The 15,000-nt window shown below is 36.6% G+C and overlaps 2 long non-coding RNA genes across 2 annotated transcripts in view; one reads left to right on the top strand and one right to left on the bottom strand.

Moving 5' to 3' along the window:
• The window catches only part of LOC106871072 (uncharacterized), an 11,353-nt gene extending 8,917 nt beyond the window's left edge, over positions 1 to 2,436 (bottom strand). The window contains exon 1 of the long non-coding RNA XR_001409623.3: positions 499 to 2,436. This is a non-coding gene — a long non-coding RNA (uncharacterized LOC106871072). The remainder of the gene's footprint in view (positions 1 to 498) is intronic.
• Positions 1 to 15,000, top strand: part of LOC149134697 (uncharacterized) — a 151,497-nt gene that overhangs the window by 1,260 nt on the left and 135,237 nt on the right. The gene's annotated exons all lie outside the window — the stretch shown is intronic.

The raw sequence follows: 15,000 nt of genomic DNA, 5'->3' as shown, positions 1-15,000 counted from the left end.
CAGTGACATCTCATTTTAACAGATATACGTACCAAAATTACATAAGAATATTTTGAAATACTAAAGAGTAAATTTATTCAACACAATTATGTTGGCTGGATGTTTGATTTTTATCACTCTCGGTACATGTCCTCAGATTGCACTGTCCTCAGATTGAAGCCCAAACACTCTGAAATGTTCGTATTGGAGCTTCCGGTGCAAAGGCCAAGCAGTAGAGCATGTCGTTTCCAAATTTCTGGCAGGTTAGATTGCATCATAGAGCTGTTTTTCTCACAGACGATGCCCAACTGACCCTACTATACTGACAAAAGCAAAAACAAACCATACGCATGCGCGAAATTAAAAATATGAAATGGTGATAATTTACCCATCGCACCCTGTATATGAATATACACACACACACACATACATGAAGAGAGATCAAGAAAGAGATAAAGTGAGTTGCTGTGCTTAAGGACTGATAACAACCTTCAAAACAGTAAAATTTATCATACTTACCAAGCGTCAGTGAAACAAGGGCATAATGCAATGAGCTTACATCCTAAATTTGTCCTCCTTTATATAGGAATACTAAAACAAACTACTTTGGTGCAATGAATGTGGTAGTGGTAGTGGTAGTGATGTTATTTTAAGCGATAGAGGGAATGTCATGATTTTTTTTTTCTTGTGATAAAACTAAAGTTAATAATGTAATATACGTAAGTGTGAGTGTGTGTGTGTGTGGGGGGGGGGGGGGGGGGCGCACGTGTGTATAAATATATATATAGGTGCAGGCGTGGCTGTGTTGTAATGAGCTTGTTTCCTAACCACATGGTTCCGGTTTTAATCCCATGTAATGAGATCGTGGTATCCTCGGGCTGACCAAAGTCTTGTGAAACGGAAATTGAAAGAGGCCCGTCGTATATATATGTATTACATGGAAAAATGCGAGCAAGAGAAATAATATTCTGAAGATTATAAATCAGGACAAGTTATTACATCGGTAAAGTACAGAATAAGAAATTTTTTACTTAAAATATTGCAGCTAAGGAGAAAATTTCCTATAGAATATTTAGATTTAGAAAATATTAGCTTTTATTAAAACTAAAAATTCTATTACAAGTTATTACTTCTATTTGTTATTACTTATTTCTATTAAAAATAAAAGATAACTCAATTGAAATATTTTATCCTTAGCTGCAATATTTTAAGTAAAAATTTTCTTGTTCTGTACTTTAACAGATGTAATAGCTTGACCTGAAATTTTCCAAGTGTAATAACTTGTCCTGTACGTTTCCAGATTTATAATCCAAAGAATATTATTTCTCTTGCTCGCATTTTTCCACGTAATCATGTTTTTTTCCAGGCTATGCTATTGTGCTAATTACTAATGTGTCAAATGTGTCAATCAGCGGTGTCGTTGAGAATTTTTTCTTTACCTTTATGATACCGGTGACATATATCAAAAGTCCCCTAGAACTATATTCATAAAAAAGTATAGAACTATGTTATCACCCTCAAATTTGAAAAACAAACACTCATAACTTTTTTCTTTTAAAACTTCATTGCATGAGATTGATACCATGAAATTCCTCGACTTGGGCTCTATCATTTGAGTTTAATTAAAATATAGTTTGCTTTTGAGAATAGAAAAGTTAATTTTACTTAAATCCAAATTTTTGCCTTATAATTTTTCATGATATCTTACCTCAAAACTTTTTGGATACAAATTTTTTGTTTCTTGGAAAGAAAACTATGAAATTCTTCATGCTTTCTGCTATCATTGACGCTAAGATAAATATATTTTGCTCTTAAAATTAAAAAAAAGTTGTTTAGATCTAAACTTGATTGGTGGCGTTACTTACTCTCCTATAACGTCGCTACAAATTAAACTTTTCTCTACTGGACTAAAACCAAAATGTAGCTAGGGACCAGTGTCTTCAAAAATGTTAATGGTTTTCCATTTGGTTAAGAACTGAATTAGCACAAGCTATGAAAGATGCTGCGTGTAAGTAAATTGTGGACTTAAGAATATTATTTAACTACTACCGGAGTTGAATGATATATCTATGTGTGTGTGTGTCTTTGTGTCTGTTTGACCCCACCCCTCCGTCACTGCTTGACAATTGTTGTTGGTGTGTTTACATACCCATAACTTAGCGGTTCTGCAAAAGAGACTGATAGAGTGAGTGTTAAGCTTAAAAAAATAAGTCCTGTGATCGATTTGTTCGACTAAAAACCCCTCAAAGCGGTGCTCCAGTATGACCGCAGTCAAATGGCTGAAACAACTAAAAGAATAAAAGAACGTGCTTAATACATACATACACACACATACACACACACATATACACATACATACACACACATATATACGTACATACATACAGACACACCCACACATACATACATACACATACTCATACATACAAATACACACGTACATACGTACATACACACATACACATATACATACAATACTTACATACATACATACATACATACAAACATACATACATACATACATACATACATACATAATTATAGTCTCTCGTGCCCGAGGAAGCGAGTTCTACAATCTCTTAAATGTTTTTTCCTGTTTTCTTCCGTTTTTTATATACTTATATGCTTTCATGGATAGATAGATAGATAGATAGATAGATAGATAGACAGATAGACAAATAGACAGATAGACAAATAGATAAATAGATAGATAGATAGATAGATAGATAGATAGATAGATAGATAGATAGATAGATAGATAGATAGATAGATTGATTGATTGACAGACAGACAGATTTCGATGAGGTGGTCATTGCTACTCGCCATATGAGAGAGCTCAAGAATAAAGTGAAACTCTGTGTGTGTGTGTGTGTGTGTGTGTGTGTGTGTGTGTGTGTGTGTGTGTGTGTGTGTGTGTGTATGTGTGTATGTGTGCGCGCGCGCTATATTTTACTATTCACATATATCGTCCATGTTAAAATCATCTAGTATTTGGTGAATCCTATACAAATTATTTTTCGAGTGCTTTTCTAACTAGTTTTTTTTATTTTTCTGTTGTACTCTAGAATATACGCCAAGGACTTCTACTTGTAGATGCATAATTAGACGATCTGAAGTTGAAGTACTTGTCTGTTCAATGTAGCTATTGTAAACAAATGTTTTGAAAGTACAGAGACGGCTATTTCAATGCACTTTAAAACTGGTTTATATTTTAACTCATTCACTGTTTAAGATATGCGTGTGTATAACTATCTGTGTGTATACATGCATACATACATACATACATACATACATGGCTGGTTGAGTGAGCGGGTGTTTGGCTGGGTGGGTGTATGGTTTGATTAGTTGGTTGGTTGGGTTCGGATGGTTTGGTTGGTTGATTGATTACTCCAGTTGTGCTTTACATCAAACAGACAGAAGGGGAAGAATAAAAGAGAGATACAGTGAGTTAGCATAAGAGGTGCAAAATGAGAGCACACACTGGGTTTGGTGACAGGCAATGAGTAAAAGACCGCTACGCACGCACACTGTAAAAAAGAATGAATCATTGAGGTAAAGGGGGGATGGGAGGGAAGAGTGGTGGTGGTGGTGGTGGCGGTGGTGGTGGTGGAGGACGACGACGACGACGAGGAAATAAATGACAGTAATTATGTGAGGAGTTATACAAGTAAGAAATTCGTTTATTTAATTTTATTTAAAGGTAATAAATATTTTTCTTTTGAAAATTAGTATTCATTTCATCATTTCGTAAAAGCACTAAGAAATTATAAATAGCAATTTCAACACAAGGCCAACAATTTCAGAGGAGGGAGCAAATCGATTATATTGACCCCAGTGCTCAGCTGGTACTTATTTTTTTCGATCCTCGAAAGGATGAAAGGCAAAGTCCACCCCGGCGGCATTTGAACCCGGAACTTAAAGTCGGAAGAAATGCCACTAATCATTTTTCCCGACGCAGTAACGATTCTACCAACACACCACCCTAGATATTATAATTATTGCTAGATTATAACTATTGTTGAATTATAATCCCAATTAAACTATAATTATTGTATGTATACCATATTTGCTGATAGTTGTCGATTCCATAGCGTTGCTGCTTCTTAACCATTCTGATATCAAGCTGTCCGAGACCGCCTGTGATTCTATGATGTAAACTTTATTTTGTTTTTAAATTTTCCATCAAACTTTCATGCTAATTTATGTTCATGACGCCAGCTTAATACTAATAACAAGTCATTTTACGAAATTAGTCATTATTTTGAAAATATAAGCGTTAAAGCAGTAAATTACATCGACACCTACCGCTGCTCTAACTATGACTATACATTACCAATAGCGCACTCACGCAAACAAGATGTGCCCAATTAATAACATATTAATACAAGGTCACAGCTTGTAGTAAAGGAGTCCAGTTTATTCAATGGTGATGCAAAGAAGAAAAATAGAACTCAAAATATGAGTATATGTATATTTTTATTTATATTTAGCAGAAGCAACAGAGTAATTCAAGGTTCGAGAGTTTCATGTGTTGATAAGTGCCAACGCACGAAACTTTCTGACCTTGAGTCATTTTGCTACATCTGCTAAATATCAATATTTATATATATATATATATACATATATATTTATATATTCACACGCGCGTGCGCGCATATATTTGAGTGCGTGACCACATGTATATATACATAATTTCAACTATTTGATTTAATTGCCGTTCGGATATGACCATTTTTATACACAACTGCATAGGCTTTCTCATTGGTTTATGCTTTTCCCCATATATATATATGGATAAATGTAATTCTTTTCCCAAATAAATTGCACTTCGCATTCGAATCTCCAGTGTAGCTATAAGATGTTATTCAGGCACTCAGCTATGAGTTCACTGCATTTCATAGCAGTAACAGCTGTAAGCAAATGAAGTTCATAAGATTTATTCCTTTATCATCTCATTTTCATATATATATACATATATATATATATATATATGTGTGTGTGTGTGTGTGTGTGTGTGTGTGTGTGTGTGTGTGTGTGTGTATGTATGTATATATATATATATATATATATATATATATATATATATATATATATATATATATATATACAAGAATAAGGGCAGGGAATCGTCAATTAGTAATAGAATTAATAATTAACAATTTTGCCAAGTAGTTCAGTATGAAAAAACCTTTATCGGTAAAACCATTTATCATCATAAATATACAGGGATTAGCATTGAGTTGCTTCTCCAACATACTGAAAATTTAGAAATAGCAGTCAAAGAACTACTGATTCTAAACTACAAATTTTTCTCTGCCATTCGTTTTAGAGAAAAATTTGTAGTCTAGAATCAGTAGTTCTTTGACTGCTATTTCTAAATTTTCAGTATGTTGGAGAAGCAACTCAATGCTAATCCCTGTATATTTATGATATATATATATATATATAATTATTATAAAATCTGGTAATAATCATATATTAATTAATATCGATTAATTATCAGGAGGCCAGCACATCTAAAGAATCAAAGAGATTCAGAATCTCAGGGGATTAAGGTACATTTTTAAAAAAATAACGTTGACCACTAACGTGAACAATTAATGTACTAGAAATAGATCACATCTTGTGTCTATTAAGACCTAAATTGTTCTCAACATGAAATATAGCAGCATACCAAAACGTAAGCGGGCAAGACATTTAAATTCACCTAAAAAAACATTCTTAAACAGGAACCGGTTTCGGATTTAACAAATCTTACCATTTGTCCATTCCTCTTCAGCCTGATTTGTAATGTAACCGCAATCATCAGAATCGTATACAGAGTTGCCCACCGCCATGGGTGCGCGTGCATATGGTTCTGCTAATTACAGCTTAATGGTAAAATTCAAAAGTCTTCGTTTTGGCGCGCTAATTCCAGGAATATATCTGCAGAAAATATTTACTGCGTCGTATATATTCAGTATGAGAACATGGGTAATGGGTAAAATATTATTAATCAGGCTGAAGAGGAATGGACAAATGGTAAGATTTGTTAAATCCGAAACCGGTTCCTGTTTAAGAATGCTTTTTTAGGTGAATTTAAATGCCTTGCCCGCTTACGTTTTGGTATGCTGCTATATTTCATGTTGAGAACAATTTAGGTCTTAATAGACATAATATATATATATATATATATATATATATATATATATATATATATATAGGTAAGTGATAGGCTTGCCTCGATCCTTCAGGGGTAGTCTGAAGCATCCAAGCAACCAGGGGATGTTTAAATCCGGAGGCACTCCTGGGGATCACCTGTACGGGTACCGTCTTGGGAAGAGGGCATCCAGAGGCAGGTAATTTACTGCTTAAACCGTAGTTTATAATTATATTTATGTGGAGAATGGAGCAACAAATACAAGAAAAAGCAATACTGTTGGACTAGTTAGCCGCTGTTTTATTACGTGGAGGTTAGGTAATGAGTCATTGTGGAGGTTGAGGTTATGTAGTGAGTCATTGTGTATGTTATGCAATAGTCATTTACGTACGTTTCAATCAAGCCAGTGGTTTGGCAGATCTCATCAGAATGTTGAGGAGTGTGTTCAGAGTTTGTGGTGTGCGAAATGTAGGAGAAGTGATTAGTGGGTGTATTAATGTATGTGGTGGTGTAGTAGTAGCGATAGGTAAAGGAAGCCTTACGTTTTAGTTGGAGTTGTGTTGGTCTTCCTGTAAGGGGTTGTAGGATGGGTGCTATTTAAGCTCATTGTTCCAGTTTTAGTCAAATGCATCTCCACGTGATTTTATGATTGAGGGATGCGTCGTATATTTATATTTCGCACACCACTGGCTTGATTGAAACGTACGTAAATGACTATTGCATAACATACACAATGACTCACTACATAACCTCAACCTCCACAATGACTCCACGTAATAAAACAGCGGCTAACTAGTCCAACAGTATTGCTTTTTCTTGTATTTGTTGCTCCATTCTCCACATACATATATACATATATACATATATATATACATATACATGCTCCAGCATGACCACAGCCATATATATATATATTCATATATATATATATTTAAGGTCATAAATGACAAAGAGTTTGATGAAATTTTATTTTGCAAAAAGAAAATTATAACCTCACGACAAATTGTTCCATAACTTGAAAACATGTAAATAATTTATACTATTATGTTTTATACTAAATAAATTACTTACATGCCTTTATGTTTGAGTTTGTCCCTCACCACCACCTCCACTGCTTGACAACCGGTGTTGGCTTCTTTACGTCCTCGTAACATAGCGGTTAGATAGACAGAAACCAGTAGTGTAAATACCAGACTTAAAAGAAATTAAGTACTAGGGGGTCGATTTATTCGTCGATACCCTTCAAAGCGTATCTCTAGCATGGCCGGAATCTAATGACTTAAACAAATAAAAGATGAAAAATAACTAAAATATGAACAGGTTGCATAAACCGGAACATCTTATAGCATGAGGAAACGTGATATTATTCGCCCATTCTATTTCGACCTGCCCTTTCTTTCTTATCCTGTCTGTCGCTGAAGTCCTCTTGCTAAGTAGCCTTTATATTTTTATGACTAATTTTGGTAATCCTTCAGCAGTATCCGTTAGTGAAACTAAGTCACAGACGATTCAATAAAAAAACACACTCAGGCAGATATTTTATATCTGATTACTTTAGCTGTAGCCTCCGGATATACTCTCCTATAACCTTAATTTTATTACAACATTTAGATACTATGAAACAAGGAAAACATAAGAAAGGAAAAGAAAGAAAAGGAAAAATTGGGGAGTAAAGCAGCAGAAGATGGAGGGGGAGGTGAATGGGCCATACATCCCAGAGCAAGTGGTGAACTCAGTCACGCCCCGTGGTAATGACCACGATGACGTTGGCATGGAGACTGCTCCAGCGACACTCGCTGCAGTAGTCACACCACCTCGCGGGGGGGTCATTCCCCGATGGGCCGCCGTTACCCGCTACTTAGCGGAAGAAATTAGTAGTATCAGGTACTAGAATAACAGACGCATAAGTTGTTTGGAAGAATTTACAGAGCGTCGCACAAAATGTCTTGCAGCATTTATTCTAGCTCTTTTAATTTGAGTTCAAACGCCTTTCATCCTTTGGAGGTCGGTGAAGAAAAAAAAGTACCAGGGAAATACTGTGGTCGACTTAATCGGTTAACCGTTTCCTGAAATTTCTAGCGGTGGAATTTCAGAATTGTTAGAGCGTCAGAAAAACTGTTTTGCAATTTTACTTCTAAATTGTTACCTTCTGAGTTCGAATTCTGCCGAAGTCAACTTCGCCTTTCATATTTTCGGGATCAACAAAATAAAGAACCAGTCATGCGTTCGGTTTAATTAAATTGAACAACCCACTGTCAACTGAATTTTAGGCCTTGCATCTTATCGATACAACACTTTATAGAAAAGCTATAACCGTGTCCTAGAAAACACTCTAAATGAACCTGATTAACCAATTGTTCTATTTCTATTTTGACATTCAGACGACAGAATAATCAAACACTGTAAACCAGATGTCATCATACATGACAAATAAGGGAGAGGGGTTAGAGAGAGAAAAAGAGAGAGAGGGGGAAGTGGAGAGAGGGGGAAGTGGAGAGAGAGGGAAGTGGAGAGACGGGGGAAGTGGAGAGAGGGGGAAGTGGAGAGAGGGAGACTGAGAAAGAGAGAAAGGGGGAGGGAGATTCATAATAGATGTAATTCCTGCAAAAGAAAATATTGCAGACATAAAAGCAGACAATATTTTGATTTATGCTTAATTAAAAGACGATATATCAATAATGTGAAGTAACCCAGAAGCAAAAGGGAAAGTCATATTAGTTAGGAGCATTGAGTCTAATTTAAGAAGAAAAAAAGGACAACTATCAGTTCAGCATCAAGCCAGATTTGCGAACGCTCCAAAAATCCCCCATCCTCTTCATAGAAACATACAGTTTTTCTGTCTAAGGTCTTTTTGTTAAGGTTTGATAGTAAAACAGAAGAAAAAATCAGACCAAAGGCAAACATCTTTTTTAACGCGCCGGAAAAACTGCTTAGCAACATTTCTTCCAACTCTTTACGTTCTGATTTCAAATTCCACCAAGGCCAACTTCAGAGTCGATAAAATAAAGTACCAGACAATTACTGGGAACAAGGTAATCAAACTGCTCCTTCCCGCTTAAAAAAACTACTGACTTTGTGCCAAAAATTAGAAGCCATTATTATCATTAACTCTAAGTAGAGTTGCGAGCTGGTAGAATCGTTTGCATGCCGGGCAAAATGCTTAGCAGCATTTCGTCTATTTTTACGTTCTGAGCTCAAATTCCGTCGATGTCAACTTTGCCATTCATCCTCTCAGGGTCGACAAAATAAGTACCAGTGAAACACTGGGGTCGGTGTTATCGCCTAGTCTTCTCCTCCAAAATTTCAAACCTTTTGCCTTTAGTAGAAAAAATTATCATTACTAAAGTGGTAAGTTGGCAGAAACGTTAGCCTATCGGGCAAAATGCTCAGTGGCATTTGGTCCGTCTTCACGTTCTGTGTTCAAATTCTACCGATGTCGACTTTGCTTTTCATTCTTTCAGGGTTGTTTATTTTGTCCTCTATGATCATATCCGGTCTTTTGCACTAGGTTCAGTCCAACTGCGTGGTAGCTTTGTCAAGTGTTTTCTGCCTTGTGAGTGAATGTGGTAAGCAAAAGCAGAGTAGAAGTCCAACTGGGCTGAAAAGCATAAGAGAATAGATGTGTGTGTGTGTGTGTGTTTGGGTGTGTGTGTGTGTGTGTGTTTGGGTGTGTGTATGTACACAGACACAGACACACAGATACATACATACATATCTATGTGTGTCTATGCATGTCTATTTTTCGCTGTTTGTCCACCCACCTAGCCACACACATACACATACACACACACATGCACGTATATACACGCAGATGAGAATCAGTGTTTGGTTTTTGCACGTTCCATTAGCTTTACAGTTCGGCAAGAGATCCCGCTAGAAAAAGTGCCAGGCTTAAAAAATAAGTTGTGGGGTCAATTATTTCGACTAAAAGCGCTTTTAAGGCCCTACTCCAGCATGGCCCCAGTCCATTCCACTGACTTAAACAAGCATGAGATATTAGATAAAGTATCACTACGCAGTAGTATATTTACGGAATTGTAGAGCGTCGTACAAATAGCCTTGTGGTACCTGTTTCGCAAAAGCACATTTTGAGTTCGAAACCCGCCTCCCGTTGCCGGGGAAAACGGGTCCTTTGAGACCCAGCTACAATAAAAAAAAATAAAAACCGGTGATAGAATTTTTGTGTTCTTAAGTATTTGCTAAAGTATTTCAACAGATCGCTCTCGGTGTCACCGCCATGACAGCTGGAAGGAAACATCGAAGGAGATTTTCCAAGCGTCTGCATTTAAAAAAACGATCTCTCTCTCTCTTTCTCTTCCTCAGTCTCTCTCTCACACGCCCTCCAAATATATATATATATAATTGATTAATTCATTCATTCACGAAGGGATAAAACCATTTAATGATTCTATCACGTCACCAGCATGTCAACATCATTTAGGTAAATATTTATGCCGATATATAATTATATAGATATAATTATAGCAAAAGGGTGTGGATAGGCACACCAACATACTTGAAATAGACGCTAATGGCTCTATAAACCACATATTATTTTACTCCGTTGGCACAGGTTGAAAGCAGGTTCGTGAACCAATCAGGTTTTTAAAAAGAAGGGTTACCCATAGATCGATTTCTGGCTTAGGGAAATAATTTCCCCTTGCTGTCTTCAATATGGGGTGTTGAAAGAATATATATGTAGATATTTATACATACCATATGAACAAGTTATATCCATAGTTTCTTATCTACCGTAACCTGGGACATCACTTCATTCGACACTTTATTCATGCTATCCTCAAAAATCTCCTTAAGAACCATATTTCAAAGTTCTCCAAGCACTTTCTTGTTCTTGATGTTATAGACCATGCCGCACTTCTATACATTTGCACAGGGTAGACATAACAGTTCAATATACGGATCTTGCTCAAAGTAAGGTTTCTCATTATGTTATACAATTTTGGGAATGCCGATTTTTCCTGCACTATTCGTTTTTTTTTTTTTATCTCCTTCACCCATCTTGCATCTTCTATGATCAAAGTTCCAAGGTAGTTGAAGGATACTACCTGCTTAATGATTTGACTGTTCACTTTCAGCTGGCACTTTGGGCTTTCCTTCTTTGTCACCACCATACACTCTGGTCTTCTTGCAATTTACGAACATACCCTTTCTCTCACTTTCTATGACCACTACATCTAGAAGTCTGAAATTCCTTTTCAAATTCGGCAAGTAAGACTGTGCCATCTGCCTCTCTTATTTTTGTGATGTTTCTGACTCCTACTCTAACACCATTTTTCTTCTCCAGTTCTCTTATGCTTAATTCGCTATAGTAATTAACACATTTTTGTCTAATCCCTCTACTGATGCTAGTGTGTTTACTGCATTCTCTATCCACCTCTGTGTATACTGATTGATTTCAATACAGGCCCTGTGAGATTCGGGGATTTTCCCATGCAGCTTAAGGTTACAGAGTTCTTTAAATAACCTGTCATGACTTACTTTGTCGAAGGCCTTTGTGGAATCTATGAAACACATGAAAACGTCTTTTTGCATCTCCACCGCCCGCTTCGTGACCATTCTCAATACAAAAATAGCTTTCATAGTAGCAGCACCGTTTACAAAGCCAAACTGTTCCATTCCAATCTCAGGTGTTATTCTGCTTCTTGCCCGAAGGAGTAAAATTCTCAGAATGATCATGTAACGTGACTCATGAAGTTAATCGCAGGATATTATTCATTGTCCACCACTCCTGATTTCTGCAGGAGTGCAATAAAGATGGAATTATTCAGATCTGGAAATTTCCCATCATCGTAGATCTTGTTTGTTACATCTGTCACTTTCTAATTCCATATTCCTCAAATGCTTTTATCATCTCAATGACAGTTCCATCTAGCCCAGTAGCTTTGCTTTTCCTCATCATTTGAGGAGTTTGAGCATTTTGGCTTTCTGCGAGAGATCTCGTTTATCTTCTAATATACTTTGTACCCTACCGGAAATTGCCTTTCAGTTTCTTCACAGAGTCCATTAAGCCAGGTCTTTTTAGCCTCTCTACTCTTCCGCTTAATCAATCTATCCAGCTCCCTATATTATTTTGATTCCTTGTCCCTGCTCTTCTATCTCTAACTCATCGTTGAAAGGATCTCCTTAGAAATCCATTTCTTATTAATTTTATTCGTTTTCTTTTGCAGAATTTCCTGATCTGTTTCGACTAAGGTGTTTCTCATTATTTCCCATGCAATCTCCTCCTCATCATCAATTAACTGATTAAATTTGTTCTCTACATTGATAGAATACTTCAGCAGCACCTCTGGCTTATACAACCGCTCAAAATCCAGTTTCTTTGTAGTTTTTACTCTCTTTAACTCGTCTATATATTGGAGTGTGCATACTACTGGTACATGGCTGCTCCCACACTCTGCTTCTAGATATCATTTTCTATGTTCCACTGATCCTTCTAATTTGTCATTGATGGAGATATAATCAATCCGGTTTCACCAGGGCTCTTCTACGTGTAAATTCTTCTAAGGTGCTCGATAAACCCTGTATTCGTAATAATCATATTCTTTGCCTCACAACAACGTATCCATCTCTCACCTCGCTCATTTCCATCACTAGTTATTCACTCATACCTATGATGTGTGTGTGTATGTATGTATGTGTGTGTGGTATGTGTGTGTGATGTGTGCGTGTGTGTGTGTCTGTGTGTGTGTGTGTGTCTGTGTGTGTGTATCTGTGTGTGTGTGTGTATCTGTGTGTGTGTGTGTGTGTGTGTGTGTGTGTGTGTGTGTGTGTAATACGAGTGAAGGAATAATTAGAAGAAAATAGTACTCAACCCATTTGATAAGAGTTGCATATATATTATTCATAACCGTTTTACACATTCCCACATGACTTGAAATCATGTGACTGTTGAACACGTCCAGCTCATCAGATAGTAGGAGCAGAGACAGATACTTCCAGCGAGAAAAACAAGGAGAAAAAAATTTAAATGTCCTACACACCCACAACAATTTAAGTCATGCGGAGATTAGTCAACTTGATATTATCTGTATGTATGCATGCATGTACGCATGTATGTATGTATGTATGTATGTATGTATGTATGTATGTATGCAGGCATGTATGTATGTATGTATGTATGTATGCATGTATGTATGTATGTATGATAGATCGCTGACCACGACATTTAAATTTTTTTCTCCTTGTTTTTCTCCTTCTTTTTCTCCTTATTCTTTCTGTTGAAGAGCGTAGCTCGAAACGTTAAAGACTTTCTCTATTCGCGAGCGTTAAACTAATACATCCTTTTGTTGTTTACACCACCTGTCCTCGTCTGTTGTTGTTTTTTTCGTAAATTCTCCTATGCATGCATGTATGTATGTATATTTGAAGGGGTGTCTTCGGTCCTGCCTGGTATCCCACGAAAACTACCCTACTCATCATGTTGGCTTAGTAGAGTTGCCGATTTAGTCACCAACGTCCCAACTATTCGATAGGTTGTACTGGGTTACACGTTACCAGCGACACTAAGAGTGACCTGACAAAGAACGGATGAACTCAGTAGAGTTATCGACCATCCAACAGTTAGGAAAAAGAGAGTCCTGACTCTTGGGAGTGAAGGACCCCTTGCTCTCATCATAACTTCCTCCCAGGAGGAGGTCAACTCGTATAAAAGAAAACTGAAGTGCGGTTGGTTTCAGGTCATCTCGTCCTTCTGTTTTTCCCTTGGTGTTATATCTGATTGGCAGTGAAAATTGGATTCACTTCTGCGCAATACTTAATCCATTCAAAGCAAATTCATTCACAAGATACATACATAAATACATATATATATATATATATATATATATATATATATATATATATATATATATATATATATATATATATATATATATATATATATATATATATATACATGTATATATATATATAATATGAAACTGGACCTCTTATTGTCAAGTGTCTCAGATGAACCAACTCTGAAGGGATTGTCATGTGAGAGGTGGAACTATCATGCAATAGGACGGGTAGCTTGAGACCACTATGAATAGTCCTTCCATCGATAAGCAAATCAACAGCTATGCCTGTAGAAGCATAGGAAAGGACACACTTGTTTTGTCTTCTTAGAGAAGCTATCAATAAATTGTACAGGTAAGTCTTTCCCGTATCTCCAGGGCTATCGAGGAAAATGAATCTACTCTGTGTTTCATCATCATTGATGGCTGCAGTAATGTGTTCATAGACTTGACGCTGAGCCTCAGTGAAAAATGCAATGTGCAGCTCAATATCAAATCCTTCAACATTGTTTTTTTTTCAGCAGTTACTTCATGCTGGGACTGGAAGATGCAAATCTCTGCCGCACAGCCCATGTACTCGCAGTATTGACTCAATATCATTTAATACTCTCTGGATGGCCTCCTCTCGAATGTTAGTTCTGGTGAAATCCTTAATCATTTCCTCCTCAAACTGGTGGTACAGCTGCAAAGAGTTAGCTGAGGTGTTGAAGATGCAAATGAATGCAAACAATTGTCTTAGCTGAAATGGCATACTTGTAAGGGGCGCTTCTTCTATGTAATTGTACCATTTTTTATCATTTTGAACTAAATTTCTTAAGAGAGCAGCTTCTATAAATGAGTTGCAGACTACACCATCTACTGTCTTCATATCCTCATAACTTCGATCCCCAGGAACGTGCAACAACAACAGTCTCAAGTAAAATCCTTCCTCATCCTTCGGGCTAACGGTGTACAGTCTGGAGATGACTTTATCGCCTCCTCTTTGTCTATGCTTCCATACAATAGTCTGCTTATTGAAGACAACTGTACGGAATATCAGAGGAAGATAAAACGGTAGCAAGAAAATCTCCCACATGGCAAATAGTG

Source organism: Octopus bimaculoides, chromosome 7 (genome assembly GCF_046866305.1).
Source record: "Octopus bimaculoides isolate indiv1 chromosome 7, ASM4686630v1, whole genome shotgun sequence".
NCBI lineage: Eukaryota > Metazoa > Mollusca > Cephalopoda > Octopoda > Octopodidae > Octopus > Octopus bimaculoides.
This window is presented reverse-complemented; position numbering and strand designations above follow the sequence as displayed.